This window comes from Lissotriton vulgaris, chromosome 1_1 (assembly GCF_964263255.1).
Source record: "Lissotriton vulgaris chromosome 1_1, aLisVul1.2, whole genome shotgun sequence".
NCBI lineage: Eukaryota > Metazoa > Chordata > Amphibia > Caudata > Salamandridae > Lissotriton > Lissotriton vulgaris.
The window spans coordinates 1,224,745,295-1,224,772,194 of record NC_141685.1 but is presented as its reverse complement, the minus strand read 5'-3'; positions in this window follow the sequence as shown (position 1 = coordinate 1,224,772,194).

The following is a 26,900-nucleotide window of genomic DNA, read 5'->3' as shown; positions in this document are numbered from 1 at the left end:
AGCAAATAGCACTTTAAGCAGATGAAGTCCTTTAGCCCTGTGACTTCAGCAGGGGACTGGCACTCTTCCAGTCCTTGGAGATTTTCTTAGCAAGCGTGAGAGTACACACACAGTTCCTCTCTCCTGGTTTCCTTGGCAAAAATAAAGAAGCACTGCAGGATTCCCCCCAGCAAACAGCACACTGGCAGAAGGGGTAGGCAAGTCCTTAGATCAGCAGGCCTCTTGTCCTTGGTTACAGGGTTCCTTGTCAGAAGTAATCTAAATTCTTGGTTCAGGGGTCCTTCTCTTATACCCCTTTTCGGCTTTGATCCCTTTGTCCACGCAGGGGAATTTCCCAACATCCTGGGTCTGTTGTGGGTGGAGCCAGGCAGAAGCACCTGGCCTATTCACTGAGCAGGGCTGGGTCCTCAGACGCCCAGCAGGAGGTGGAGCCAGCATTTACACTGGCAGGAGCAGAGCTATCGGCCTCCTGGCAGGAGGTGGGGCTAGGATCGTCCATGGCAGGCACAGAGCCATCAGCCGCTTGGCAGGAGGTGGAGCCAGCATTGTATCAGGCAGGGCAGGCTATCAGCAACTACTCTCCCCCTACTCTCAACGCAAATGTCCCACTCATCCCACACTGACTCATCCAGACCTCTGGACCCACCCAGCTCCTGTCACACACACGCAAAACCAGCAGAAACCAGAAATGGTTAGACAAGAAAATAGACACTTTCTAAAAGTGCTATTTTCAAACCCAGAGTCCAAAAACCATCCACACCAACGGATGCGTAATTAAACCCCGAGTTCAGGGATACCAAACTCGACATTGCACCATGCTCCCCGAGCCAGCTAGGATCATAGCATTAATAATCGCGGCGGCCCATTCTAACTAATGGAGAGCAGGCTACCTCGCAATAGTGAAGAACGAAGAGGGCGGTAATTCACTATTAGGACATGCCAACTTGGTCAGGCGTGTCCTACCTTATACTTCCAATGCACCCTGCCCGCGGGCCTACCATAGGGGTGACTAACATGAAGTCAAGGGAAGGTTTGAGGGGCTGGCAAGTAGGTATACTTGCGCAGCCTGCGTGACAGCACTAGGCTGCACGTGGGTCTCGCAATGACCGACCCGTAGACATTCTTTTACGAGGCCGCTCCTGTGGGTGGCACAACACGTGCTGCAAGCCCACGAGCGGCATTTGTATTTACAAGCCCCGGCACTACGGGTGCGCTAGACTAGGGACTGACAGTAAACCAAATAAGCCAAACATGGATACAATGGATACATCAATTTACCATAGGGAGCACTTGCTCTATGGCACTGATCAGCAGTGGCACGGCGCCCAAAGCATATACCAGCAAAACATCGTAAAACAGTGGAGGCACAACAGAAAAAATGGAGGAGAGACTCAAGCCAATGATGTCAGGTCTAACATGTGTCCCCTCCAGCTGAAATGTGGGGAGAACTACCCTTAACCTAGGAAGTCCTCATCACTAAGGCGGAAAAATCTGGACAGACCATCAGCATTGGCGTGATCTGTACCAGGGCGGTGTTCCACCGTAAAGTCCATCCCCTGTAGGGAAATGGACCACCTCAACAGTTTCGGATTCTCACCCCTCATCTGCATTAGCCATCTGAAGGGCCTGTGGTCTGTCTGAACCCGGAAGTGAGTCCCAAACAGGTAGGGTCTTAGCTTCTTCAGCGCCCAGACCACAGCAAATGTTTCTCTCTCTATCGCACTCCACCTCGTTTCCCTGGGAAGTAACCTCCTACTGATGAAGGCTACAGGCAAGTCTCGGCCCTCTTCATTTACCTGAGCTAGAACAGCCCCCACGCCATGCTCTGAAGCGTCCGTCTGGACAATAAATTCTTTTGAAAAGTCGGGTGCCTGGAGTATGGGTGCTGTGCACATTGCAGTTTTCAGGGTGTCAAAGGCCGTTTGACAGGCATCAGTCCAGATCACCTTTCATGGCTGCTTCCTGGAAGTCAGCGAAGTCAAGGGGTGCACAATGTTACCGTAATCCTTGACAAACCTCCTGTAATAACCCGTGAGTCCTAAGAAGGCTCTCACCTGAGTCTGGGTTTTGGGCGGCGCCCAAGCCAGGATGGTATCAATCTTGGGTTGCAGGGGGGCAACCTTGCCGCTCCCTACTTGGTGCCCCAAGTACACCACCGAACCCTGCCCAATCTGGCACTTACTGGCTTTGATTGTGAGGCCTGCTCCGCGCAGGGCCAACAACACTTCCTGGAGGTGGCGCAAGTGTTCCTCCCAGCTGGCGCTGAACACTGCGATGTCGTCCAGGTAGGCGGCACTGAAATCCTCCAGTCCAGCCAAGACCTGGTTGACCAACCTCTGGAAGGTGGCAGGGGCATTCTTCATCCCAAAGGGCATCACCCGGAATTGGTATAGCCCATCTGGTGTGGAGAATGCGGACCTCTCCTTTGCCCCATCAGTCAAGGCGATCTGCCAGTACCCAGACGTTAGATCAAACGTACTAAGGTACCGGGCAGCCCCCAACCGATCGATGAGCTCATCAGCTCTGGGGTTGGGGTGCGCGTCAGTCTTCGTGACCGAATTGAGTCCTTGGTAATCCACGCAGAACCGGAGTTCTGGTGAAGCACCAGGCGCCGCAGCCTTCGGGACCAAGACCACTGGGCCAGCCCAAGGACTGCTAGAGGACTCAATCACCCCTAACGCAAACATTTTGGAGACCTCCTCCTTAATGTATGCTCTGACCTTGTCAGTCACCCTGTAAGCCTTGTGCTTCACAGGAGGGCTGTCTCCGGTGTCAACGTCATGGACACACCAATGAGTGACACCCGGAACCAAGGAAAACAGATCCGGGAATTGTCCCAACAGGTGGCGACAATCCTGTTTCTGCTCAAGGGTCAGTGTGTCAGAGAGGACAACACCATCCACTGACCCTTCTTGCTCTTTAGCACACAGGAGGTCAGGAAGAGGCTCACTCTCCTCCTCCATTCCAGCATCTGTAGCTAGGAGCATGCCCACTTCGGACCTTTCTAAGTGGGGCTTCAAACGGTTGACATGCAGGACCCGCAAGGGGTTCCTGGGAGATTTCAAGTCCACCAAGTAGGTGACATCGCTCTTCTTCTCCACAACCTTAAACGGTCCAGTCCACCTGTCCTTGAGCGCACAAGGTTCCACAGGGGACATGACCCACACTTCTTGACCAGGCTTAAGCTCTACCAGAGTGGCATTCCGGTCGTACCAACGCTTCATCTCCTCCTGGCTGGCCTCCAGATTTGCCTGAGCAAGTTCTCTGAAGTGCCGAGTCTGGTTCCGAAAGGCCAGCATGTAGCTATATACATCCTGGGGAGGTTTCCTGGGAGATTGCTCCCAGCCTTCCTTGACCAGACTCAAAGGCCCTCTTACCGGGTGACCGTATAAGAGCCCAAAGGGGCTAAACCCTAGAGACTTCTGCGGCACCTCTCGGTAAGCAAACAACAGGCATGGCAAGAGGACGTCCCATTTCCGCCTCATTGGTTCTTCGAGACCCATGATCATGCCTTTCAGGGTCCGGTTGAATCTTTCAACCAGCCCATTTCCTTGAGGGTGGTAAGGAGAGGTGAACTTGTAGGTTACCCCACACTCCTTCCACAGAGACTTCATATAGTTTGAAATGAAGTTGGTGCCCCGGTCTGACACCACCTCTCTGGGAACCCCATCCGGGAGAAAACACCCATCAGTGCCCGTCCCACCACGGGGGCCGTCACTGTTCGGAGAGGGATGGCTTCCGGGTACCGTGTGGCATGGTCCACCAAGACCAGGATGAACCTGTTGCCCAGGGCTGTCTTGGGGTCCAGGGGCCCAACAATGTCAATACCCACCCGGTCAAAGGGGGTACTGACCACTGGAAAAAGTTGGAGGGGAGCCTTCTGCTTCCTTCCGCTTTTCCCACTTGCCTGGCAAGTGCAACAGGTCTTGCAATGGATGTCTACATCCCTACGCATCTGGGGCCAATAAAAATGGGTGACAAGCCTGTCATAGGTCTTGTCCTGCCCCAGATGTCCAGCTAACGGAACGTCATGAGCCAAACCCAGTAGGAAGGCTCTGATGCACACCCAATGGCACTACGTCCCAAGAAGAAGTGAATATACCCACGAATGATGGGGTAATTGAGGCACCCACCACGGGGGGTTCCTCTATTATTGATAACGTAAGGGCTAAACAGCAGGAATTGAGCATTGTTTGTTGTAATTGGCCCGGCCGCGTTAGCGATTAGCTGAACCTACACGTTGTCCTCCTTAACTTAGCTATATATGAAAACGCCATTTTGAATGTTGCAGCGGCCATCTTAGATCATGAGCGGCCTCGTGGCCGACGTGCCCTTTAGTCCATTGTCCGTTCCGCTGACCACTCCTTTTTGCCCAGCAACAAGCTATTTTTAGTACTGGTCAAGCCGCACATGCGCAGTTCCCACTGACCCGTAAACCTTCTGGAATGTGCATCAAACTGACCAGCGGAGTTGTGCCCCCTCCAATGAGCTGGCAGTATTCCAAAACATGACCATATATGTCCTTAAATGTGTTCTAACTTGTGCCGCCTATCTTTTATTGCCCCAAAACTGTATATAAACGGGGTCACACCGGTGTTCGGTGTGATACCTCTTGCATTACCGAAGGGTGCTGTTTGAGTGTACCACCACCCCATGGGGTCTTAATAAACTTGTTCTTTGCCTTTTACAGCTTCCGTGCCAACAGTTCTTGAATGTGAGTGGGTTATCTTTGGAGCGTGTAGGCCTTGAGAACCCTGAATTACTTCAATTGGCGACCACGAAGGGACTCATCGGCGACTCGGATGCCCGAAGGAGAGGTCGTGACGAAGGCTTGGAAACTCGCCATGGACGCGCGCTGCCACGAGTGACCCGAGTCTTGGCTGCCACGGTGTTTTTCCTTTCCTTCCGATCTGACCTTCCAGGTGGCGCCGGTCTCCGACTGAGTTTCCGAAGTGTCTGCATCGCCGAGAGAGTGCCGTTTGGCTGATTTGGCTTACAAGACCTTGGCAGTTGGAATCTGGACATTTGGGAATTTGGGTAAGCTTTGTGTTCGGTAAGGTAGTCTTCGGACGCTTACTGAAGTCCTATGATTTGTGTTCGGTATGGTAGTCTTCGGACGCTTACTGACAATCTGTGCTTTGTGATCGGTAAGGTAGTCCTCGGACGCTTGCCGAAGTCCTATGATCTTTGATTTGAGTTAGCTAACATTGTGAATTTGTGATCTTTGAACTTATATGTGTAGTGCACTTCACATAGGCAGGCATGTAGAGATGTTTCTCTAACTTTGTTTTTTCCTTTGAGCGGCACAATCGTGTGGAGAACTGTAAGTGCCATTTTGTCTGGTGTCACGCTTTCGTGATACCTTTTGAACATGCCTGTTTTCAGCACACTCCGAGGAATGTGTTGTTTTGGTGAGGGTACCTCAATTAGGTTAGCGGAATCACAGCCGGCTCCCCCAGAGGGAACTCCAAATAGGGACATGTATATAAAGTTTGGCCTTCCCCCTATTATGTACAGTAAATTATGGCATAAATACACCAAGGCCGATTCTGAATTGCAATGGCCTTTACACGGGTCGTATGATTTGAGTAAAATACAATTTGTAGAGCAATGTATGTTTCAACGTAGGTCTAGACAAAACATGTTTGACTGTGTGCGAATGTGGGAGAAAGCGGCGCGTGAGCGAATGAAGCGTGAGGTTGCCTTGGCGGACAAAGAGCAGCGCAAGGCTGCTCGGGATAAGGCTTTACAGCTTGAGGAAAAGGAGGCTCAGGAGAAGAAAGAAAGGGAGGAACGGGAACGTAACTTGCAAACGACTGGTCAATTTCCTATTCGTCGACCACTCTATCCTGTCCTTAATAATGAAATTGATGATTTTTCTTTGTTAGATCGGTCACCGCCTCCGTACGTTCCGCCGACGGCTCCGGCTGCAGATCCCGAGGGTGATGGACGGGATTCCTTGAGCAAGAAGGGGGTATCGGCTCTCAGGTTTACTGCGGAGAGGTCCGCTCATTTACGTAGTTGGGCCCGTAAAGTGAATAAGCATTGTGTTACTCAGGAGCAGTTGTTAACAGAAAAGAAAGGGTGGTCGGATCTTGAATTAATGTATTTTCTGTCCAGTCTGGCGGATGAAGTTGTAACTGCATATCGTGATCTTTCTGATACGTTAGAGCCTAAAGTGTTGTCGGTGCATCGTGAGAATTTAGCTAAAGGTGATTTTGATCTTTCAGATGTTGACGACCTGTTCAAGCAATTGATCAAGCTGCGGGATGAGACAACCCAATTGCGGGAGGAACGGAAGCGGAGGCAAAAGGAGTCCGAATCGGAGAATAATGGGCGGGCTAAGGAGTGTTCTCTCCGTGGTTCAGATAAGAGTTCTGCATTACATGTTATGCCTATGCGTGAAGCCGCACCTTTGTATGTTCCACCAAAAGGGGAAGGTACGGATGATGATAAATCGTCAAAGGATGCGAAAGGGTATTTTGTGTATAATTGGGTATATACGCCGTGGAATAGAGCAGATGTTATGGCGTTGAAAAACTCGTTACCTGATCTTCGAAAAAATCCGGCGGCATTTTATGAAGGGGTGGAAGGGGCTATTTCATCTTGTGTGATGACTCTTGTGGACATAGATTTGTTCTTTGGGTTAATTCTGCCACCTGATATGTGGCGGCAAATTCGTAAAAATAATGATGAAACGATATTGGGGGGCACATGGAAAGAAATTAATGCTGCAGATTTAGACAGGGAACCAGCATGTAAGCCTTGTCAGTTAATTCTAGATCTCCCGGCAGCTATTCTGATTAAATTAAAAACGCTTGTTCCCTCCAAAAAGATTGATTGGACTATGCTAACATCGTGCAAGCAGAAACCCGATGAAACGGTTTCAGATTTCTTTACACGCTTCGAGGAAGCTTTTCATGATTACAGTGGTCAATCTTTAACAGATGATACGGGTCGGCATTTGTTTGTAGATAAGTATGTAGCTAATCTCCTTCCAGAGATTGCAAAGCGATTGAAGTCGAGTGAAAGTTCCTGGGCCACGGCGACCCCTGCGTCTTTATTGACTATGGCTCAGTATTATGAGCGGCAGGAAGTGGAGGCTAAAGAAAGTGTAGAGAAAAAGGCGAAGGAACTGAAAACGAAGGTGATGTTGGCGCAGGTTCGGGGGAACACAGGGTAGAGGGAATGAGAGAGGTAGACGGGGTGGAGGAAACGCGTCGTATGGTCGTACGGACATTGCGGAGGATCAGTGTGCTTATTGTAAGGAGTTTGGGCATTGGGCCGAAGATTGTCCGGTACTTCGTGAACAGCGTAGTCAGCGTGGTCGAGGAAGTGGAAGGTCGAGAGGAGGTTATACTGGAGCGAGGGGTAGCGGAGGTGATCGTAGACAGATTGAGGAGAGGGGCCGTGGCCAGGACGAACGAAACGCGTTTGATAGACGGAATCAATATCAGATATCGGAAGGAGAGAATGTGGAGCATCAGGATTATGTGCATGCATAGGATTGCGTAGGATGGGGTAAGGAATCAGTTGAAGTGCCAGTAGATCAGCAAGGTCCATATGTAACAGCGGGTGTTTTGGGTTCTACTGATCAATTTCTAGTCGACACAGGAGCTACTCGTAGCGCGCTGTCGAAAAACTTGGTTCCGAGGGCTCCCCTGTCTGGCGAAATGATTACGTGTGTAGGGTTTGATGGCACACCCTCCCCCAGCCCATTGTCCAAGCCCCTTGCACTGTGCATTGACAAATATTTTAGTTTTGGCCAATTTTTGTTATCACCCCATACCCCAGACAACATCCTGGGGATTGATTTGCTTAAATATTTTCGAGCAACAATTCGCTGCGCTCCAGAGGGAGTGCGGGTTATTCTGAACGACAATTATCCTGACCCCGATGATTGCACTGATCCCGACAGATTTTATGCCATTTTAGATATTCCAGCTTTGGCCTCTCTACCACGCACGTTGTGGGCGACCTCAGATACGGATGTGGGAGAGATGCGTATTCCACCAATACATATTACTGTTAAGGAGGGGGCCCCTCTACCACGAGTACCGCAGTATAAGATTTTGAAAGAAGGTGAAATTGCATTGACACACATTGTTCAGGACTTGATTTCTGCAGGGGTGGTGGAGGAGGTCCCTTATAATGTTTGTAACAGCCCTATCCTACCGATTCTTAAGAGAGACTCAGATGGTAAAGTCTATCGATTTATTATTGATTTGCGTGAGATCCATAAAATTGTCATTCCCCAATACCCGGTGGTGTCTGATATCACTACTTTGCTTACTTTGGTTCCCCCGACGGCCACCACCTTTAGCGTTATTGACCTAAAGAATGCGTTCTTTTCTATCCCTGTTCATCCTGATAGCAGATATCTGTTTGGCTTTACGCTCAATAATAAATCGTATAGATTTTGCCGTGTTCCCCAAGGATATACTGAAAGTCCTAGCATCTATAGCCAGGCTTTGAAAAGGCAGCTAGATTCGTTTAAATTGCAGTCCGGCGTAGCGCTCATCCAGTATGTGGATGACCTTCTGCTTGCCGCTGACTCCTATGCACAATGTGAACAGAGTACACTTGCGTTGCTTTCCTTTTTGGCGCAAAACAATCACAAGGTTTCGAAGAAGAAGCTCCAATACTGTAGACCCCAGGTGACATACCTTGGTCATCTGTTGTCTAAGGAGGGGCGTGCATTAACATCTGATCGAATTCAAGCAATTTTAGACACACCAGTCCCCCGCACCCAGAGAGATGTACGTGCCTTTATAGGGTTGACATCTTTTTGTAGGCAATGGATCATGGGTTTTTCACATATTATAAAACCATTGCTAGCATTACTGTCCAAAGCCACACCAATGCCTCTTGAGTGGACAGACGAATGTCAGAAAGCTTTTGAGCAGTTGAGGCAGGCCCTTTGCTCCGCACCCGTGTTAGGTACACCAGACTATACGAAACTTTTCACATTGTACGTGCACGAGAATGATGGGTGCGCGTTGTCAGGGTTAGTGCAATTACACGGGGATAAGCAGAGACCATGTGCATATTTCTCTGCAATTTTGGACCCTGTAGCACGAGGGTTGCCAGGGTGTTTCCGAGCGGTAGCAGCAACTGCAGTAGCCATACGACAGAGTGAGGGAATAGTGTTATCACATAAATTGTTGGTATTAGTTCCTCACGCAGTAGACGCCCTGTTAAACCAAACCAAGACCCAATATCTCACGAGTGCACGGCTAACAGGATACGAGCTGACACTCTTGGCGCCACATATTACATTGAAAAGATGCGCTACTTTGAACCCTGCCACTTTATTGCCCTATCCGGCCGAGGAGGGTCAGGAAGAAAAACATCATGACTGTGTTTTCCTGACCGAGGAACAGACAAAGGGTCGTGTTGACTTGCAGGATGTGCCACTTCCAGATGTGGATGGGGAACTGTGGGTTGATGGATCGTGCCTAAGGCTGCCAGATGGCACGACTTCCGCAGCATATGCGATCACGACACTTAAGACAGTGGTAGAAACAGCTAGGATACCACAAAAATCAGCTCAGGCAGCAGAGCTGATAGCCTTAACAAGAGCCTGTGAATTGAGTACCGGATTATGTGTGAACATATACACGGACAGCCGGTATGCCTTTGGAGTGGCCCACGACTTCGGGCTTCTTTGGAGAGAACGGGGGTTTCTGACATCACACGGAGAGCACATTATGCACGGAGAGCTAGTGCGTGATCTCCTAAATGCGTTGCTTGGCCCTAAGAAAGTAGCGATAGTAAAGTGCAGTGCCCATAAAAAGATTACGGATAGAGTGGGTCAAGGAAATGCCTTTGCAGACAGTATAGCAAGGCAAACGGCTATGTCCCGAACTAGCTCCCCCATGTACGTGGTACAATCACAGGCTGAGCGATGGAGTGACGCTAGAGCAGAGATACGGGATATCCAAAAATCCGCCACAGAATCTGAAGTTGCGGCTTGGGCAGCAGATGGGGTACTAGATGACGAGGGGTGTTGGAGAAGCAAAGACATGGAGAAGTGGAAATTGCCTGCGGCTTACTTACAGGCGATGGTCCAGATGACACATGGACTGGCTCATGTCGGAGCTCTTGCAATCACTCGGCTTTTAACACGAGTTTGGGAACATCCCGAGATTGCTAATACTGCAACGAGAGTAGTGCAGACCTGCCTGGTGTGTTTGCAACACAATCCTGGAAAGGGAACCCATACTCCGAAAGGAGGTTTCGTTCCACCTTCAGCACCATTTGAAGTGCTTCAAATGGATTACATCCAACTCGAGCGTTGCAATAACCTGAAGTACGTCTTAGTGGTGGTGTGTGCTTTTAGCAAATGGGTTGAGGCCTATCCCACAAAAGACAATACGGCTTTGACAACAGCTAAGGTGTTGCTGAAAGAATTCTTTCCTCGCTTTGGAGTTTGTAAGTTTTTGTGGAGCGATAATGGGCCCCATTTTGTTGGAAAGATTGTGGAATATGTACTGAAGGGGTTAGGGATTCAGCAAAAGTTCCACGCTGTATTCCACCCTCAGTCAGCAGGTTTGGTCGAGCGGTACAATGCCACCTTGAAGCTTAAGCTGGCCAAAATTGTGGCGTCTACATCATTGAAGTGGCCAGATGCGCTGCCGCTAGCACTACTATCTCTCAGATCAGTACCCCACTCACGAACCGGCCTTACGCCCTATGAGGTGGTGTTTGGCCGCCCTATGAATATCTGGGGGGTGCCCAAGCCGCGATTAATACATGATGTGCCTTGTGTTATGATGAATGATTATTTGGCACGATTAACAAATGATTTGCTCTCTATTCATCAACAGGTTCGAGAAGCGCTCCCTGACAACTCTACTGGAGAAGGCCATGATCTTCGTCCTGGTGACCACGTGATGGTCCGCTCGTTTGAGAGAGCAAGCAGTTTGGAGCCCAGGTGGAAGGGTCCTGAGCAGGTCCTCCTGGCGACCCGCACCGCAGTACGAGTGACGAACAGGAAACGGTGGGTGCATTCGACACATTGTCGCCGTGTCTCTCCGGATCTGGTGACTCCTGCTGTGTTGACTGATTATAAGGAGATCTTGGAGAAAGAAAAGAGCCCAGCTGTGACGTCGGCCGAAGTGGAGGGAGCCTTCCCGGACCAATCTGCTACTGGAAGAGAGCGCTACAATCTACGACCGCGATAAGAAGATTTTTGTTCCCTTTTTGACTGGTTGGTTACCGCTCCAGGTTTGTGAAACGGAAACCGGGAATTCCAAGGGGGGGGGATCAGTTCTGCCAGAGTAGCGACACCCGTCTTGGCCCGGAGAAGAAAACAACGGCTACCTCGGAGTTCAGCACCGCATTTTTTCTTTTTAGGTATACACGCACGTGTATCTGGGACAATTTGTGAACAATTTGTGCCACTTGTGACTTTGCACTAACTTTCTTGAACTATGGCATTAACGGCATCTCGTGATAAGAAAATATTGGGTGCCTTTCTCTTTGTTTTGACTATTGTGGTGATAGCTGTTATAGCCTGGGTAGTCGAACTTGTGGTGCCTGTACGTGAACATTTGCTGCCGACTACCCCGGCACCGTCTGAACATTTTCATTTTACATTGCCATTCCATGAAGAGCGCCATCGCCAAACATATTTGAATAACAGCTTCATTCAGATTCTTCACCACACGCATAATATGACCAATACTTCTAATTGTTGGGTGTGTGGAATGTTGCCTGGTCACCAGAAAAGAGGGGGCACCCCACTTATTCCACTTCCGTTTTCACAAAATGGGTCATGCAACGCCTGGTACACCCTCCTTTTTACTCTGAGATGGCCAACTAAAGGAGGGGTGCTTTTCCGTTTGAATAGAATATGTTTACATGACAAAGATGGGTTTCCCCGGGCTGAGGGCACACGTTTTGAATGGGAAGAGTACAGGCCTGACAATGTATCTGCCCCACGTGTATATAGCAATCAGCGAAACATGAATGTATCTAGTGCTCATGTCATAAATGTTATTGCTACCAAAGCCGATTTATGTATTAGAAACAAGGGCACGATCGCAGTGGGGAAGAGTGAATGTAACATTACCCTCACGTTTGATAGCCCGAATGGCATTTCATTTGTTGCATCCCGAAACACATATTTTATCTGTGGAACGAAGGGGTACCATCAGCTCCCAGTGGGGTGGTTGGGCACGTGCTATGTATCGTTTGTGCTACCTCCTGTATTCATTGCCCCTCCAATGTACCACAACGATTACACGTTATATCACGATTTCGTTTTGAACAGGGTTAAACTAACTGTTGCCCTAGAGGACATTGATCAAACGGACACTGCATTACAGCAATATGTGGATTTTAATCTGGGACTATTTTCCTTTGTGGGGGCTGCATTGAACAGCCGGAAAATCAGACGACTGACACGCGTTGTCGAGGCTGTTGCGAATGACACTGCCGCTGCTCTTGGGAATATTACTGAAGAACTACAGATTTCCAGAATTGTCACCCTCCAAAACAGGATGGTGTTGGACGTTGTTTTGGCTGATCGTGGGGGGGCATGTAGAATTATCGGAAGCAGCTGTTGCGTATATGTTCCGGACAATTCTCCATCTGTGTATGATGCTATCTCCAAGCTTCATAAAATAGCTGCTGAAATCCACCCAGACAATGGAACTTGGACACTTTCAGGATGGTTCTGGTCTATGATTGCAACTTGGGGCTGGAAACTGTTGACAATTCTCTGTATACTTGTGGGAGCAATGTTTTCCATATGTTTATGTATTCAATGTGGTCCAGCTTTATGTTCAATGTGTCTATCAGCTTGTATACCATCAAGACGAGCTCTTGCCCATGACAAAATGATGCTTCACAAGGAGGTAACACAAATAATGTTAATAGACATCGAGGACGAACATCCTGACTATGTTCACTATGAGGTAGATTCAGCTAACCGCTAAAAGGGTCGTCTGTTGTAATTGGCTGAACCTACACGTTGTCCTCCTTAACTTAGCTATATATGAAAACGCCATTTTGAATGTTGCAGCGGCCATCTTAGATCATGAGCGGCCTCGTGGCCGACGTGCCCTTTAGTCCGTTGTCCGTTCCGCTGACCACTCCTTTTTGCCCAGCAACAAGCTATTTTTAGTACTGGTCAAGCTGCACATGCGCAGTTCCCACTGACCCGTAAACCTTCTGGAATGTGCATCAAACTGACCAGCGGAGTTGTGCCCCCTCCAATGAGCTGGCAGTATTCCAAAACATGACCATATATGTCCTTAAATGTGTTCTAACTTGTGCCGCCTATCTTTTATTGCCCCAAAACTGTATATAAACGGGGTCACACCGGTGTTCGGTGTGATACCTCTTGCATTACCGAAGGGTGCTGTTTGAGTGTACCACCACCCCATGGGGTCTTAATAAACTTGTTCTTTGCCTTTTACAGCTTCCGTGCCAACAGTTCTTGAATGTGAGTGGGTTATCTTTGGAGCGTGTAGGCCTTGAGAACCCTGAATTACTTCATGTTAACCTCTCAGGAAGAGATTTGGATATTGATGAGTGTAGTGTTTTGAAAAGAGGCTTGGGGTTCTGCCCGACGCAATTTGGAGATTTGGTGGATGTACATATAGACCTGTACAAATTCTTACGTGTTCTGAAATTAAAATAATTTTTTGCTTCACATGAAATGCCTGTTGTTCCTAATGTTTCTGTTGGCTCTAGTGTTCCTGGGGTGTCTAGTGATAGGGGTCAAGTCACAAGCATTGAGGATATACGACATGTTCAGACTCTGCTATCCATAGAGGATGATGAAACAATAGACATGCATGCCCTTTTGTTAGAACTAGATATTGCAGAAAATACTACATATGATAGTGGTCTTCGATGCAAATCTAATTTTACACCACAAATGGGGTACCATTCTAATATTGATAAGTTTGGAGCATTACTCTCGGAGGAATTATATCGTATGGAAAAACATTCCAGGTACACACCACCACAACAGTACAACCTTAGCAAACCTGAAAGAGATGCCCTCCAGAGATTAAAAAATGACAATAACATAGTCATAAGGGAGGCTGACAAGGGGGGCAACGTGGTGGTGATGAATACCCAAGACTATATGGGGGAAATCCAACGCCAACTTAATGACCAGATATGCTACACCGAAATCCAACAGAATCCCATGCCTGCACTTAAAACCACCATCAATGGCAGACTTACAAACTGGAGGGAGGAGTGTCTTTTGACAGCTGATGAACATAAATACCTTTTTGTATACCAGATACGTTTCCCTTGCATTTATATATTACCCAAAGTGCACAAGGGGGGGGCATTTCCCCCCGGGAGACCAATCATCTCTGGTATAGGCTCACCCACGGAACGGCTGTCAGAATTCGTTGATCTCATCTTACAAAAACATGTTGTTAACCTTCCGGCCCATATCAGGGATGGTACTGATATACTGTCCAAACTGGATGGATACCCTTGGTCTGATGACTTAAAATTTGTGACATTTGATGTAGTAGGACTATACACCTGCATTAAAAAAACATATGGGCTGCTGGCGACCCAATACTATCTTGACAAGGAGGGAGCAGACCGCTTTGATTTTAACAACATGATCATAGAAATGATTGACCTCATTCTAAGTAATAATTACTTTAAACATGATGAGAGATGGTTTCACCAACTGCAGGGTACAGCCATGGGTTCAAAGTTTGCTCCCTCCTATGCCGGCCTTTTTATGGGCTGGTATGAGAGGGAGCACGCTTGGAGCCGTGGTGCCTCCCCCTGGACCAAACATATTGTGTTCTGGGGGAGGTACATAGACGACATTCTTTGCCTTTGGACTGGATCCGATGTCGAATTACAGACCTATTTGAACTATCTTAACAGTAATCCATATAATGTAACACTCACTATGTCATACCATAAGGAACAGATTGACTTTCTGGATATTCGATTTTTTGTACAAGAAGGACAGGTACATAGCACACTCTTCAGGAAGGACACCTCGTGTAATAGTACATTACACGCCACCAGTGCACACGCAAGGTCAGTGGTGGCAAACATACCATATGGGGAGATGGTCAGAGCCCGTAGAATTTGCAGTAGAGACACTGAATTCATTGCCAATATAGCAGATACAAAACAACGTTTCACGCAGAGGGGATATGATACACATATCCTCAATAAGGCAGAACAACGCATATTAAAACTCCCAAGGTCCGACACCCTACAATCCCGGGCCAATCGAAATGGGGGAGGTAGCAATGCGAGAAGCAAGACCCGAGACAAGGTTGCGTTTTTCACTGATTACACGGCACACAGCAATAAGATATACCAGGCATTTAGAAAACACTGGCATTTGCTTTTAGATATTCCTAAACTATGCCCTTTCATCACTGAGAAGCCATCCCTGGTGTACAGACGTGGACACACACTGAGAAGGACACTATGCCCCAGCTATATAACAACCAAGAAGGCTACCGATTGGCTGCCTGAGGCGCCAAAAGGTTTTTTTACTTGCACAAATTGCAACATATGCCCATTTGGACTGAACAAGTGTAAGGAATTCAGCCATAATACCACTAAGATATATGAAATCAGACACTTCATAAATTGCAACACACCATTTGTGGTTTACACATTGGTATGCCCGTGCGAAATGACCTATGTGGGAAGTACGGCCCGGAATCTTAAAAAGAGGATACAAGAACACCGTAGGGCTCTACTCAATGGCGATACCAGGCACCCAATGACTGAACATTATAAAAACTTCCATGGGGATAATAACACATTTAAGTTCTGTGGGATCGACCATGTACCCAAAAACCCCCGAGGAGGTGATAGGGTTCTTGCTCTTCACCAGCTAGAGTCCAAATGGATATGTAGACTTCAGACAATTAAGAAGGGCCATAACATTGACCATGAGTTCCATTATTTTCTAACATAAACAGACGTAGGCCCCATGGGGCTGAAGGTAATTTTGGATATCTGAACATACATTTGTTAAAAACTTGATGAGAATAATCCATCTACCTGAGAATTTTTTTAGACCCTGTGCACATGCTCATGGTTGTGACTGTTGGGGTACCACACAGCTATGACTATACCCGGTAATGCCCAATTGGAAGCAACCAAAAATCACATGTTAGGAATAGGGTATAGAAATGATGAACTGATGCTTAATACTGTCAAATAGCTATAAAACAACCATTAAGAAGACCTAGGTAGTACACCTATTGAGGGATAGAAACCTTAGGTATCATATGCTGACTATACCGCCTGGCGACATTGACTGGAAACGCTGCTCACTGAGACTTTTACTCAGGATAGGCTCTGGGTCGCCCCAGGAAGCTGCTGATATGCCAGCTCTAGACAGATGTCACATTAGTATTAGATATTAAGCAACCTTGGTTCGTTTCCACGTAGTTAAACAATTATCAACCTACTTTCAACACACTCGTGCTCTTATTCATCTTATTTTTACCTGAATATATTCATGCTTTATAATTATCCCTGTACTAATCATTTTTTGAATCTGGGAACAGACCCTGACACAAAACCCCGTCCTTTGGAGATATTATTATGCAGGCCGATGGGTGTTGTATAGTTCCTTGTTAAGACAGGGATTTCTGAACAAGTAATAGGAGAGTCTGTTGATAGCTCAGGCTGCTACTTTCCAACCATGAAAGCCATCATGTAGACCCGGTTCGATTCTCCAGTGAGAATCTCATTTTTTCTGGGAATTGCTTTAGGAATGAAAAAGAAAATGTTATGTTTCACCTGACTTCGGTTAACATTCGTTTCATTCTTATTTTTATTGTTATTTTCATTGATTCTAGTCCTTGGGTACAAACAAGGTGTGCTTGAAATGTAAGTAGGACTAGAACGGTCACATATATGACTGTTTATCAAAATGAACAGATCTCTTTCTTTGCTTCTTTACTAAAAGAACTACAGATGCTGGCATCCGGCCAAACAAGTCTTTCTTCAGTAATTACTCCCTAATTGAATTTTTCGCGCCACAGAACAGGGTATTTAAACACCCTTCGGTATTCCACCTGGTGTTCTAGGAGATACCCGGCACCTCGTGGAGACGACTTACTGACAGGTAGGAGCCCATTCCGCGCATTTGAGAAATAGATAACTTTGCCTGCATGACATTTTCTCACATGGAGATTAGCCAAGGCTTCTCACTTCATGCGCGATGTGTACTGTTAGTGTTGGACGGCGCGCTGGGCAGTGCAGCAGTGGTCCTAATCTTTAACGTGTGACCCTGCCTTTTGGCTTCGGCCTTTCTGCCGTCTCGCTGGTGTGTTGTGACACTCCGTTTGTGTAGATTGTTTTAGAGGCTTGACAGCTTTACTATAACTACGGAATTATAATGAGGGACGTCGGCTAAATGCCCCCACGCTGTGGATGCCATATAGATTAATTCCTCTATGCTTGTTTCACTGGCGGGTGCAGATACGGTAAAAAACCACGTTCCTTTGTCCATATGACCATGCAGATTAATGAGTATCATATAGCTTTTTTTTAAGATAGGGATTTTTCAGCCCGGGACAGGAGAGTCAGGCGATAGCTCAGGCTGTTACGTCCCTGCCATAGGAGCCAGCATGCAGACCCGGTTCGATCCACCTGTGACGATTAAATATTTTTTTTTTGGGAGTTGCTCTAACAATAAACCTCTTTGTGCTTCAGCTGACTTTGGTATATATTTACTCCATGTTTACCGATTTCAGCTTAGGGGCACAAACAAGCTGTGCCTGTGACTTAAGTAGGACCATTATGGTCTCAAATATGATTGTATATGAATACGATTATACTTCACTTTCGCCCTTTCGATTTTCATTTAGAAGGGCTCACACACAAAAAATTATGAGAATTATGAGGATACTCAGCCACTGCCACTACTTGCAGTGCATATTGGATGCCATGCATATGATAGGATGTTTTGAAAACTACGGGGACAGTTCGGGATATCACGATATGGTGAATTAGACATCTTGGCCATAATACTGATTTCTTCTCTTTTTATATCTATTGAAATTAGAACATTATTATTCTTACATTTTTTAGCTCTATAACGTGGCCCTTATCAAGGTGGCACACGTTCTTGAAAGACTGCCACACTCTACAGGCAGGACAGATTGAGACGATCTTTATGCAAGTGACTGACTGGTATGTACCATTTGGCATCATTGATTACAGGTTTTGAAATAGGTTGTGAGAATGAGTGACTGGTGATGTAAAACATTTAGGCTATTGTTTGTAATTTTTGCAATTGCATGGCCACAAACTGTTAGTATTCTGTAAACTATGTGAAACTATGGTTGGAATTACCGTCCACAAGATAGTGTACTCATGAGGGATCCATATAATCCAGTCTTGATATAAAGAAATAAATAATAAGAATTCAAATTGAATATAATCTAAAGCCCATGCTTTTCTCACAGGCTCTTGCTATGTGGAAGTAAGAACTTTATACATATCGTCATGATCTGTCTTGGATTTTAGGAATCAGTATGATAGTAACCAACTTTGTGTAATTCAGTCCATTGGGTGTAAATTGTATTTTGTTTAATTAATACTATGAATAGGAAATGTACAGTAAGAGAGAAGGGATATAACGCTATGTCTCTGTTCTAGTACGGGCCAGATTCTGTATAATCCATAATGAAGTCCCCGCAAGACTAATGTATCAGCAATATATATATAAAATCTCCCAGCAATCCGACAATACTCTTCTGTTCTTCTCCCATCTGTATGTATGTATAAATGTAATAAAACCTAATCCACATAGAATTAGGCTGTGACCGGCTGGTTACTTATAAAACATCAAACCTAAAATTTGCACAGAAAAATACAAATATTGGGATTGTTCATGGATTCTTGTCACTGAAATGTTGGTTTCATCACAAATGTATATTATGTAACGTTTGTTCTCCTGTTGTAAGCTCAGTACAAGATATAGGAATGGTTACTCCGGATAACCCCCCACACAAGTGTGTAGGCCTTCTTTTTAAATGATTGTAATGATTTTATTCACTTTGTGGTCTGTACCTTATGAGTTTGGACCCTTATGTATTTTTGTTTATGTTTTTATCTACAGCCCTGACGAAGTTCTAAGAACGAAACGCGTTGGCTGTTGCTTTTATATTCTGGAATTATATTAAATAAAGACTCTTGCAACGAAGAAACTGATTGAGCTTCTTTATTATCGCCTGGATATCCTGGTAGTGCACAACTCCATCAACGTCAGAGGCTCTGAAGCGCTGGGGTACCACCAGCACACGGGCTGACCCAGGCTCAGCAGCCTTAGGCTCGCTATACAGGAGGTCGTTCTACCAGTACACAAAATGTGACCCTGACTGATCACCTGAGGATTGGGCTGAGGCCTGCTGCCTCATGCCCACAAGAGAAGGGCACTCCTTCTGTTCCGCACAGAATTCCTCCCTGGAGGGACCACCATCCTGCTGCCAATGGGTCAGCTCGGGCAAGTCTCCCAGTTCGGCAACTTGTTCTCCTGTGGGCTCCAGGGCATCCCCCTCAGGGTCTACCTCCTCCTGGACCACGGGAACTACGGGGGCCGGTTTCCCGCGCCTCCTGCCTCTTCTCTTCACAGCTGGGCCCTGGGCCCTACTTTCAGGCTCCGGGACCCCATCAACACCCTTACTCGCTGTCATCGATCGAGTGGTTGCACACACCCACTCTGGCACACCCAACATTTTCAAGTGCGCCTCTCTCTCCACCTTAGCCCAAGGGGAGTATTCTAAATCATTGCCCAGGAGACAATCGACAGGCATGGCGGGCCTCACAGCAACCTGAAGAGTACCTGAAACTCCCCCCCATTCAAAGGAAACCTGAGCTACCTCACACTCTTTCTGGGAGATGTCGGCAGCTATCACGAGGTAGAATGCGTGGGGAACCACCTGCTCTCTGGACACCAAGTGACACTTGACAGCTGTCACACTCGCTCCGGTGTCTCTGAGAGCTTCCACTCTATGGCCATTAATGGTCACCCACTGCCTATATTTACTAGTGTTACTAGGCAGAGGGGGTGGAGGGACCATTTGCATGTCTCCTAGCGAGACCAGGGACATCTCTGCGGGACCCCTCCCATCATGGACAACCATCTCCTCCCCTCCCAAGGCTACACTCGCCAACTGACGGGGGGTGCACTCGGCGGTGCATTCGATTTCTTCATGGGACACTGGGGATCGTAATACCGGTGTCCCACCTGCCCACAAGTGTAGCAGGTTAGGGGGCCCCTATGAACAGGTTTACCCGTCGGGCCCCTGGCTTCTTCTCAGGGGGAGGCTGGGAATCTTTCCCTTGGTTCTCTTGGGGATTACTTTGGGGCCCTTTCTGGGACTCCTTCTGTTTACCCTTGTCCCCCCCACTCTTCTGCTGGGGACCCTGCCCACCCTTGGCTGAGTCTCCCACTGGACCCTTGTGGACCCTGGTACTGACCCAGCGGTCCGCCTCCTCAGCAAGTTTTCTAGGGTTAGATATCTTGCTATCAATCAGGTGCTGGCGCAGCTCTGGAAAACAGTTATTAGACAAATGCTCCCAAGCAAACAAATCATAAAGAGCTTCATAACTTTCCACTTTGCTGCCCTTTACCCAACCATCCATGGCTCTGCAAAAATAAGACACATATTCAACCCACGTCGTACCAGGCAACTTCTTACATTCTCTAAAAGCTTGTCTGTACTTCTCGGGGGTTAGGCCATACCGCAACATTAAAGCATCTTTCATATGAGTATACGACATCCTATCCGCAACAGGCATGTTTAACAGGGTATCTCTCCCCTCATTCACAAAGCGACCCCACAACCCCGCTCCCCAATTCTTCTCAGGGACCTGGTGGGCCAACAATGCTAGCTCATATGCTTTAAACCACTGACCAATATCTTCGTTCCTATGATAATCTTTTATCACATCTTTGGGAAAGTAGAACTTACTGTCTGCAGGCCCAGATGGAATGCTGCCACCAGAGGGATTCAATTCTAACTTCTTAGCCTGGATGTCCAACTCCCTCAACTTGGTATCACGCTCCAAAGCTAACTTCTCTATTTCAAAATCTAACCTTTTGGTCTCCAAATCAGCTTCTCTTCTACCTCTTGCATTTTCTAACTCCAACTGCCCATTTATCTTTAGCCTTGCCATTTCCATGTTGTACGCTCGCTCCTTCGCCCTTTCTTCTCGTTCTTCAGGGGAAAGACCTTTGGAGGAAACACTGCTTCCGGGAGAGGACTCAGGCCCATTCGCTGGCGCCTCCTCATCCCCTTCCACTGGCGGTACCACCACCGGATCAGTGGGATCTCTTGATTCCAACCAGGCCTCCAAAGCTTTGAGATATTGCTCTTTTCTTGAGAGGCCTTTGGTAGGCACTTCCAACTGCTTGCAAAAGGACTTCAGCTCCTTCAAGCCGTAGTCGTTTATCTTCGCTCTGTCGAATTCCTCCTCAACAACAACAGGGGTAGTGACTCCGTTGTCACTCATGGTCAAAACTAGCAGTGTTCAAAAAATCAAGTTTCAGAAAAGCGGAGAACCAAAAATAGGATCCTTCCCAATTAGATTGTGACTGCGCTATGGTCTGCTTTCACTACGTAGCGTACACTAATCACTGTACATGGGTCATAAATGCAACGTCCAAATCCTCACCGCTGCATCCAATGTTAGAACCGGCTGTCTCTAGTTGGCAGAGGTATACACTTCTGACAAATAGGGACACACCTTTTCTAGTTAGGGCAAGGGGATCACACCCTTCGATAACCCCTGCTCACCCCCTTGGTAGCTTGGCAGAGCAGAACAGGCTTATCTCAGAGGCTGTGTGTTAAGCAATTATGACCAAATACAGTAATAAAGTGAATACACTACAAATGGACACGACACAGTAGTATTATAAAAATAAGTATTTTTATATAAGGCTTAGCACAAGACCAAATAACGACAAAAATGTACACAATCTTGATAAATACTCTGGGAAGGGAAAAGGGATAGTTCAAAGGTAGTTTCTTCTTTAGCACAAAAAAAGTCTTTAGTATCAAAGCGGATCTTCTTCTTGGCAATACAGTTCTTAGCAACAGGGTAACCCACACGGGGGCCACACGACGTCGAGGCAAAGTTAATCCAAAGGTTCGGCTTCGACCGCGAGTAGCGCTACGTCGAGCCGGAGTCACACGGACCCCCAACACACAGTACCTTGGAAAAGGAAGCACACGATGATCAGCGGCGTCGAGCAATCCGGCGTCGCGTCTTCGGTGTCGATCAGGCCTCAGCAGGCGTCGTTGCTGATGGTGCGGTTGCACAGAGTGAGCAGCGCTCAAGGCGTCGAGAGGGCACGAGGGCGATGCGATCAGCAGCGGTGCAGACACGAGGTCCCTTGGAGCTGGAGCCGTACTCCCACTCACTGGCGTTGCTGCTGGCGTCGGTCGGGCCCAAGGCTGGTCGTCGAGGGAGCGGGACACTGGGGCCGTTACCCACTACGTTGAGCTGGATTCGGCGACGTCTGTCGGCGTCGAGGTTGCTGGCTCTTTCAGAGGTGCTGGATCCACAGGTTCCAGCAAATAGCACTTTAAGCAGATGAATTCCTTTAGCCATGTGAATTCAGCAGGAGACTGGCACTCTTCCAGTCCTTGGAGATTTTCTTAGCAAGCGTGAGAGTACACACACAGTTCCTCTCTCCTGGTTTCCTTGACAAAAATAAAGAAGCACTGCAGGATTCCCCCCAGCAAACAGCACACTGGCAGAAGGGGTAGGCAAGTCCTTAGATCAGCAGGCCTCTTGTCCTTGGTTACAGGGTTCCTTGTCAGATGTGATCTAAATTCTTGGTTCAGGGGTCCTTCTCTTATACCCCTTTTCGGCTTTGATCCCTTTGTCCACGCAGGGGAATTTCCCAACATCTTGGGTCTGTTGTGGGTGGAGCCAGGCAGAAGCACCTGGCCTATTCACTGAGCAGGGCTGGGTCCTCAGACGCCCAGCAGGAGGTGGAGCCAGCATTGACACTGGCAGGAGCAGAGCTATCGGCCTCCTGGCAGGAGGTGGGGCTAGGATCGTCCATGGCAGGCACAGAGCCATCAGCCGCTTGGCAGGAGGTGGAGCCAGCATTGTATCAGGCAGGGCAGGCTATCAGCAACTACTCCCCCCTACTCTCAACGCAAATGTCCCACTCATCCCACACTGACCATCCAGACCTCTGGAGCCACCCAGCTCCTGTCACACACACGCAAAACCAGCAGAAACCAGAAATGGTTAGACAAGAAAATAGACACTTTCTAAAAGTGCTATTTTCAAACCCAGAGTCCAAAAACCATCCACACCAACGGATGCGTAATTAAACCCCGAGTTCAGGGATACCAAACTCGGCATTGCACCATGCTCCCCGAGCCAGCTAGGATCATAGCATTAATAATCCCGGCGGCCCATTCTAACTAATGAAGAGCAGGCTACCTCGCAATAGTGAAGAACGAAGATGGCGGTAATTCACTATTAGGACATGCCAACTTGGTCAGGCGTGTCCTACCCTATACTTCCAATGCACCCTGCCCGCGGGCCTACCATAGGGGTGACTAACATGAAGTCAAGGGAAGGTTTGAGGGGCTGGCAAGTAGGTATACTTGCGCAGCCTGCGTGACAGCACTAGGCTGCACGTGGGTCTCGCAATGACCGACCCGTAGACATTCTTTTACGAGGCCGCTCCTGTGGGTGGCACAACACGTGCTGCAAGCCCACGAGCGGCATTTGTATTTACAAGCCCCGGCACTCCGGGTGCGCTAGACTAGGGACTGACAGTAAACCAAATAAGCCAAACATGGATACAATGGATACATAAATTTAACATAGGGAGTACTTGCGCTATGGCACTGATCAGCAGTGGCACGGCGCCCAAAGCATATACCAGCAAAACATTGTAAAACAGTGGAGGCACAACAGAAAAAATGGAAGAGAGACTCAAGCCAATGATGTCAGGTCTAACACAGTACCTTTGATAAAGCCTGACGTTTCTGAGCCATAGCTACCCAGGACAAAGCAAAGGTTTAACAAACGAACCTAACTGGAACTGATACTGATTTGTATTATTCGAAGGTGAGGTGGGACGATTACATCATATAATAATCCACATTTTCTCACTGCACGGAAGAATGTCTTTAAATACCTTCTTTTCCAGCGACAGTGATGTCACCAAAATCCATCACTATTTGTTGCAACACTTTATGCTCATTGAATATAAATCATATATGATGTGGTGGTACTAGAGAGCCAGTATGTAAATTATTTGCACTAGTGTGAGACTCTTGCTGTTATAGGGTGCAATCAGACATAATTTGTCAGCCCAATCCAAAATATTCATTCTAAATTGACATTCCAGGGTTAAGTTTTGGAATGGTTTACTGTTCATGACCACTGGAGTGACACCATAGACCTTTGAATACGGGAGCAGAGTCAACATTTTAATATAGTTTAGAGCTTCAGAGGTGCAACCTTGCAATCACAATTGTGGCCATGCCTAGCTAGAAGGAGACATTGAGTAGTGCCTCTTGCAATGGACATAGTGCACCTTACCCCAGTGGCACTCCTAAGATTGTGACTGGGATACTGAGGTGCTGGTTGGGCTTGGTGATGGACTTACAGGCACAAGGAGTGTCAGAGACCCGGTGCCTTTTGTTTCCCTGCTAGGCTGCACAATCACTGCAGAGATGATTGCTGCCACAGAAACTGGGGCGTTAGCGGGCAGAGCTTTCCTTGTGGCTTGGTTGCTGGTGTCCAGCGCTGTGAGCAGCAAGATCGCAAGACTGATTTCCTGCATGGCAGTGGTCCACTGGATTTTCTATTGGAGCTCCCCCTATCCCGGATGGCCACCACCATCTGATTGATGTAATATTCGGCAGCTCCAGGGGAGACCTCTGCCTTTTGCTAGTGGAAGCACATAAAAGACATGGAGAGACTCCCTACAGCAAGTATAATGGCCCTTCCTTTCTCTTGTGTCTGAGTGGTATGGATGGGAGTGTGTCCCTATGTCTGCTCAGACACCCTTGGGAATACCACCGTCTCTATGTAGGAGCTGTAAGTGTTGGAGGCCTATTTCCAATTCAAATACCTGCAACAAAGTTGACCACTGAAGGGGCCCTGGACCCACATAATCTACTGGCCCATAGGAGACCTCACTGGGTAAGATTTTAGTTGCTGGAAAGGCCAATGCTATCTTCCTTGAGTGCTCAGACATTCACCTTTTCATAATGCTACAATGAGCTCCCCATATAACGGTCAAATCAGATGGTAAGCAGCTGAAGCTGCAGTTATAGCCGCAGGTTTGGCTGTAGACTGGCACAGTGGATCACACCCCAATCAAATTGCAGGGTACCTCCCCCACACAAGAGGGACACGTTCTGGACGTAAAGGTACTTTTTAATGCCGTGCAGGAAAGCCTTGTATCATTGGACAACAAGATGGATGTTCTCACTTCTCGCCCAGGTGCAATTATGCATAAATTGGAGAGACAGGGCACCAGGCTGACAGAGGGTGAACAAAAGAGCTTAACACTAAAAGGGAATCAGTCCTAAAAATGGAGAAGGTCTTGAATGTTATTGTGACCAAGAGCAAAGACTTGGAGGTGAGATTGAGATGCAATGTGTGGTAATACCAGAATCCACTCAACACAAGAAAAATAGAGGATTACATTGAAAAAGCTGCTGTAGTTGATCTTTAGTGTGCAGCCCTCATCATATTCTCTTGGTGGTGGTGAGGGTGCATACAGCTCTGCTATCCAGCCTCCTCCTGAAGCAGCAGCTTGCCTCACCATTGCATGCCTTCACAACTTCAGGGATAAAGACATAGCTCATTGACTGGCAAGAGAAAAAAGTAGTTTATTGTTCATTGGGAATGAAATATCCCTCTTCCCTGATTGTACACTGGCAGTGTAGGAAGCTAGTCTGAAATTCATTGCATTGAAGAAACAACTAATCAAGGCAAATATCTAATGCGCCATGCCCACTTGTTATGGTCCGAATACTGATGAGCCAATGTTTTAGATACCATTATGGGGCACAGTTGTGGCTACGGACCCACAGTCCTTAATTTGGGGAAAGGATTTCAATTGTACACTGTGGAAAGACTTGAATAGATCCTCCATTGTGTTAGGGAGAGGAATGCAGCAGTGTCCTACTTGTGCACCATTATGGTGGACCATAAGTTATTAGATATTTGTCAACTTAGAAATCCATTGAGGAAAAGTGACCCTTTTATTTAGCAGTGTACAATATGTTATCCAACCTACATTTCTGGCTGACAACACAGATGTGGTGGGGAACTGAGTTTCAATACATGGCATGCTCATTCTTAGACAACTCCTCGGTTTTGCTTAGCTTAGCACCTCCCATTTCGATAATGACAACTATGACCTGGAGGCAAGGGGTGAAGAATCTAGCAGATGTGTTATTTTCTGAGGGGATATAAATGTAGATCGCCACTTACTTTCTGCATAATGTGGGATAGGTGAAACAGTGCAAAAGACCTCAAGTTCATTATCAGTGTAATGTGTACCTATAAACAGTATGGTATTTTCAAGTCCCTTTGTAATTTTCACCCTTCCCTTCAGCAAGACATTGCACGAGTATTACAGTCAATCACCCAAGGTAGAAGTGGCTCCACATTGGAAAAGATTAGGATAATATTACAGAATAAATGGTTGTAGCAGACAGGGGGATGGAAGTTCCGCTGGAAATATGCCAGGGCAAGGGCCTACGGTTAGGGGGAATGACCCAGCAGTGGATTGGCTGCATCGATTAAATGTCCCTTGGTGGCCAATGAAATACTAGAACTTCAGGATCAGGAGGGATAGTTTAATGATTTCCCTTGTGGGCATACTGGCTATCTCTTAGTTTAGCATACTAAGGGCCAGATGA